Below are 6000 nucleotides of genomic sequence, written 5' to 3'. Positions count from 1 at the left end.
ACCATCTGCTGGGGCGAAGATCTCCCCGACACAGAGATCTTTGAGAGGCCACAAACCAGCACGGAGGCAATCCAACAGCGGAAAGAGCCCGGGCTTGTGAGTCAGAGGACATGGGTTCTAATCCTTACTCCGCCACTTGTCACCTATGTGACTTTGGGCAAGTCCCTTAACTTCTCTGGGCCTCAGTTCCCTCATCTGTAAAAAGGGGATGAAGACTGTGAGCCCCACATGGGGCAGCCTGATTATCTCGTATCCACCCCAGTGCCTAGAACAGTGTTTGACACATAGTAAGCACTTAAATACCATCATTATTACCTGGCACAGAGACCTGCCCGAGAACACAGAAATCACTCAGCAGGGAGACAACAAACCAGCCCAGAAACAATCCAACATCAGCCGAGGCAGAGATCTTCCCGAGGACACAGAGATCTCAGTCGAGAGACAACAAACCAGCGTGGAGACCATCGACCACCGCCCAGGCCCGAGGACCCAGAGACCTCTCCCCGAAGGGATGCAAACCAGAGTGGAGACCATGGACCGGGACAGAGATCTCCCCAAGGACACTGAGATCTCTCCTGCAAGAAGCCACAAACCGGTACAGACCATCCAACATCACCCACGACTGAAACCTCCCCGAGGACACCGAGATCTCTACACCTGAGAGACTACAAAGTGGCCCAGACCATCGCCCACCATCCGGAACAGAGACCTGTCCTAGGACCAAAGAGAAATACTATTGAATGAATATCTCTCCTCCGAGAGGCCTCAGCCAGACCAGGTCATCAGCCATCGGCCTCACGGCCTACCTTGTGTCCATCCCTCCGGTCAGGCCACGGCGCTCACATCTTCTGCCCGATGACAAGAGGACTTTCATGCCTTCACCTTTTCCTCTCTCTGCTTCCAGGCATTTTATTCCTCCATCTTCTTCCACTCCTGCTTCCCAGACTTTCATTCCTTCCCCTTCTTCCTGTTTCCCGGCTTTACATTCCTCCCCCCCCCATACACTTCCCAGCCTTTCATTCCTACCCCCTGCTTCCCAGCTTTTCATTCCTTCCCCTTCTCCCCCTATTTTCCGGATTTTCACTCGTTTACCTCCCCACCTCCCTGCTTCCCGGACTTTTATTCCTTCACCTTCTTCCCCTCCCTGCTTCCCAGCCTTTCATTCTTTGGCCTTTCCCCTCTCCTGGTTTCCCGGCCTGAATCCCCCGTGGAGAACCCAGAACAGGTGTGATTGTCTGACACCCAGGTGACAACTGATTTGGATTTTTTCCATTATCCACAGCTGCCTGCCTTCACCTCCCCCCCCCCCCCCCCCCCCCCCCGCCCCTGTTTACTCTTAAACGGTCACCTCTTCCCCCTCAAGTACCCAAGGCCCTGCATACAATTTAGCAGTTGACTGGGAAAACCACCAGATTAAGCAGTAATTCATTCAATAGTATTTACTGAGATTTTATTATGTGCGGAGTACTGTGCTAAGCACTTGTAATTCGGCAACAGATAGAGACAATCCCTGCCCATAGTCGAGTTTACAATCTAAGCATTGCTATTGAAAACTCACCTAAAATGCTTAAATTTCCCTGACCTCCCTATGACCCCTCAATTCCTTCTCTCCAGTCAGCCCATGGTGGGGGGAGGGTCCATTCCCAGTCCACCACCTCTCTCATCCCTGTATCCTGTGACTCAGTTCCCTTACCTGTAAAATGGAGATTAAGACTGTGAGCCCCACGTGGGACAGGGACTGTGTCCAACCCGATTTGCTTGTATCCAATCCAGTGCTTGGCACAAAGTGCGCGCTTAATAAATTCCACAATTAGTAGAATTATTACCGATGTTTCACTTCTCTGATCTCACACTTGCAGGTAAACCTTCTTCAAGGATATAATCTACACCCCTTTCCCATTTTACAGATGAGGGAAGTGAGGCCCAGAGAAGTCAAGTGGCCTGCCCAAGATCACAGAGCAGACAAGAGGCGGAGCCGGGATTAGAAACTGGCGCCTCTGACTCTGGTGGAAAGAACTCAGGCCATGCTGCTTCTCAGCCCATTTCTTTCCACTCTCCCACAATTCACAATAACAATAATGATAATAACTGTGTTATCTGTTAAGTGTTTACTACATGCCAGGCACTGTACTAAGCACAGGGGTGGATACAAGCAAATTAGATGGGGCACAGTCCTTGTCCCACATGGGGCTCACAGTCTTAATCTCCATTTTGCAGATGAGATAATTGACACTCAGAGAAGTGAAGTGACTTGCCTAGGGTCACAGAGCAGACAAACGGAGTCAGAATTAGAACCCAGGTCCTTCTGACTCCCAGGCCCATGCTCTATCTGCTAGGACAAGATACTTCCAGGCATTTCTTCATTTTGCTATACACTTATGTACATATCTGTAATTCATTTATTTGTACTGTCTGTCACCCCTCTAAAAACAATGATGGTATTTATTAGGCGCTTACTATATGCCAAGCGCCGAGGTAGATACTAAGTAATCAGGTTGTCCCACATGGGGCTTACAGTCTTAATCCCCATTTTACAGATGAGGTAACTGAGGCACTGAGAAGTGAAGTGACTTGCCCAAAGTCACACAGCTGATAAGTGGAGGAGACGGCATTAGAACTAACAACCTCTGACTCCCAAGCCCGAGCTCTTTTCACTAAGCCACGCTGTTTCCATGCTGCTTCTCTAGACTGTAAACTCGTTTTGGGCAGGGAATGTGTCTGTTTTATTGTTATAACTCCATGTACACAGTAAGCACTCAATGAATACAGTTGACTGACTGACATTTATTTATATATTTATAATACTATGTGTCTTACACTGGTCTAAGTGCCAGGGTGGATGCAAATTAATCAGGTCAGACACAGTCCCTGTCCTGCATGTGGCTCACGGATTAAATAGGAGGGATAACATTTTTTTAATCCCCATTTTGCAGTTGAGGAAACTGAGGCACAGAGAAGTTAAATGTTTTGCCGAAGACAAGCGGTGGAGCCAGAATTAGAACCCAGGTCCTCTGGCTCCCAGATTCCTGCTCTTTCCACTAGGCCATGCTGCTTCCTAACTTCATGGTTTGGTTGTGTTTTTCATGAAAATCAGAAAATCTACAAGATGGAACTCTTTTTTTTTTCCAGAGAAGAGGTGCTGAATCTGCCAAATATCTCAAAGCTGTAGGAAAAAATATATATATTTCTGTACGGTTCTTGCTCAGCACCGATAATCCAGTTAAACTCTGTGGACATCCTCCCACTTTGGGGCCTGGAGTCAAGGCTGGGGGCGCTGGGGGAGGGAGAGCTTATTCTGGGGTCTGGCAGAGTTGGACAATGACTGTATTATTTCAGTCAGTATTTTATGCCCTTAGAGATATTGTGAAACAATTGAAAAGACACTTTGCAAAATGGCCTTTATAATTCATCTGGCTCCCTGCCTGGTTCAGAGGTCACAAGGACAGCCCCATTTATGACTTTCTGGCCACTTTCTGGTAGGAGATCTGGGATGGGGGTTGGATGGTGGGTGTTTCACGTATTCAGTGGAAGTTTGGATTCTACTGCACGATTAGAGGCTCTAGCTGAACTCCACTTTGGGGTTCACTCCACTTCCCACAGTTGCCCAGCCTACAATGAAAATCAATCAGTAATCAATCAATGGGATTCATTGAGTACTTACTGTGTGCAGAGCGCTTTAAGTGCTTGAGGAAGTTCAAGGGAGTTGGTAGACATGTTCCCAACCCACAGTGAGCTTATAGTCTACATTGGAAGGTGGTAGTGGGATAGACACATAACTGGGTGATATTCCTATTCTTTATTTTTAACTTATTTTCATTGCATGTGTATATTATTCTTTGTTGTATGTCAGTCATCGCCCGCTAAGATTGGGACCAGAGCTGAAATCATTTTCTCCTAACCGCCCTAGTCTTTAATAGATAGTATATACTTGTCAGCTGTGTGACTGTGGGCAAGTCACTTAACTTCTCTGTGCCTCAGTTACCTCATCTGTAAAATGGGGGGTTAAGACTGTGAGCCCCATGTGGGACAACCTGATTCCCCTGTGTCTACCCCAGTGCTTAGAACAGTGCTCTGCACATAGTAAGCACTTAACAAATACCAACAATATATATATATATATGTATATAATGTACATAAAAGCAGTGTGGCTTAGTTGATAGAGCACGGGCCTGGGAGTCAGAATGTTTCGGGTTCTAATCCTGACTCTACCACATGTCTGCTGTGTGACTTTGGGCAAGTGACTTCACTTATCTGTGCCTCAGTTACCTCATCTGTAAAATAGAGGTTAAGGCTGTGAGCTCCATGTGGGACAGGGACTGTGTCCAACTCGATTTGCTTGTGTCCATCCCAGGGCTTAGTACAGTGCCTGGCACATAGTAAGCACTTAACAAATGCCATCATCATTATTATTTTTATTTAAGCATGAAATTTCCACTGAAGCAAGGCAGTTAAGCCACCTTGAACACAATCTGCAATTAACATTGTCAACTTAAGTGACATCTTAGCACACACACACATATACTCTTAAGTGTGAGCCATTTAATCAATCAATGATATTTATTGATCCAGTACTGTGCATTATGCACTGAACTAAACTCTTATAATAGTGCAATAGAGTTGGCAGGAGAGGATCCCTGCCAAAAGGAGTTTACAGTCTAACTGGGGACACTGACACAGAAACAAATTAGAAGTAGTGGATTTAGACTTTATGCTCTGTGTGTCCAACCAAATAAACATATCTATCCCAGTGCTTAGAACAGTGCCTGGCACATAGTAAGAGTTTACTAAACACCATAAAAATAAAGGTAGGGAAAGCAACAGAATATAAGGAGCTGTACATCTGGGAAGCAGCATGGAGTTGTGGGAAGAGCCAGGGCCAGGAAGTCAGAAAGCCATAGGTTCTAACCCTGTCTCTGCCACATGTCTGCTGTGTGATCTCGGGCAAGTCACTTTGCTTCTCTGTACCTCAGTTACCTCATCTGTAAAATGGGAATTGAGATTGGGAGCCCCATGTGGGACAGGGACTGTGTCCAAACTGATTAACTTCTATCCACCCCAGCACTTAGAACAATGTTTGGTACATAGTAAGCACTTAACAAGTATCATTATTATTATTATTATTATCATGACACAAGTACTATGGGCCTAGGGGTGTGTATCAGGGTGCTTAGGGGAGGGGTGAGTATCAAAATGCTTAGGTCGTAGGGATCTTTTACCATGCCCATTTCCTTTTACAACCTAACTTGCACTCTTCATTCCTCTAATAATAATACAATATTAATTGTGGCATTTGTTAAGTGCTTACTCTATGCCATGCACTGTTCTAAGAGCTGGGGGAGATACAAAGTAATCAGGATGGACATCGTCCCTGTCCGACATGGGGCTCATAGCTTTAATCCCCACTTTTCCAGATGAGGTAACTGAGGCCCAGAGAAGTGAAGAGACTTGCCTAAGGTCACACAGCAGGCAAATGAAAGAGCCGGGATTAGAACCCACATCCTCTGACTCTCAGGCCCGGGCTCTTTCCACTAGGTCACACTGCTTCTTAAATGCCAACCTACTCGCTGTAGACCTTGAGCTCATCTATCTCCCCGCCCACCTCCTCCCTCTGGACCGGAGCTCCCTCCCCCATGGCAGACTCCCCATTCTCCCCATCTTCAAAGCCTTCTTAAAATCTTACCTTAGCATGGTCAATTCTATTTCCCCTTTTCCAAAGGGTTAGAGACCAGCCTTTGCAGATAAGTGAGCTTCGGGCCTCTGGCTGGATATTTTGGCTGCAGCCTCTTGGCAGAGCATCGCTTAGCTGTCTAGGTACATTGCGGGTTATTTTGGCTTTCTCCCTTCCGATCCTACAGGCACCAAGCCAGGGGCAAAATGCCAGCCCAAAGGACAACTGTGTAAGCCCCTACCAAGAATCCTCACTTCCCCTGAGATCTGCCCACAAGCCAAATAGGAATAATAACCAGCTTTATTTTTCTTCCATATCGGCCCTCTTTACGT

This window comes from Ornithorhynchus anatinus, chromosome 20 (genome assembly GCF_004115215.2).
Source record: "Ornithorhynchus anatinus isolate Pmale09 chromosome 20, mOrnAna1.pri.v4, whole genome shotgun sequence".
NCBI lineage: Eukaryota > Metazoa > Chordata > Mammalia > Monotremata > Ornithorhynchidae > Ornithorhynchus > Ornithorhynchus anatinus.
Note: the sequence above shows the minus strand (reverse complement) of the source record.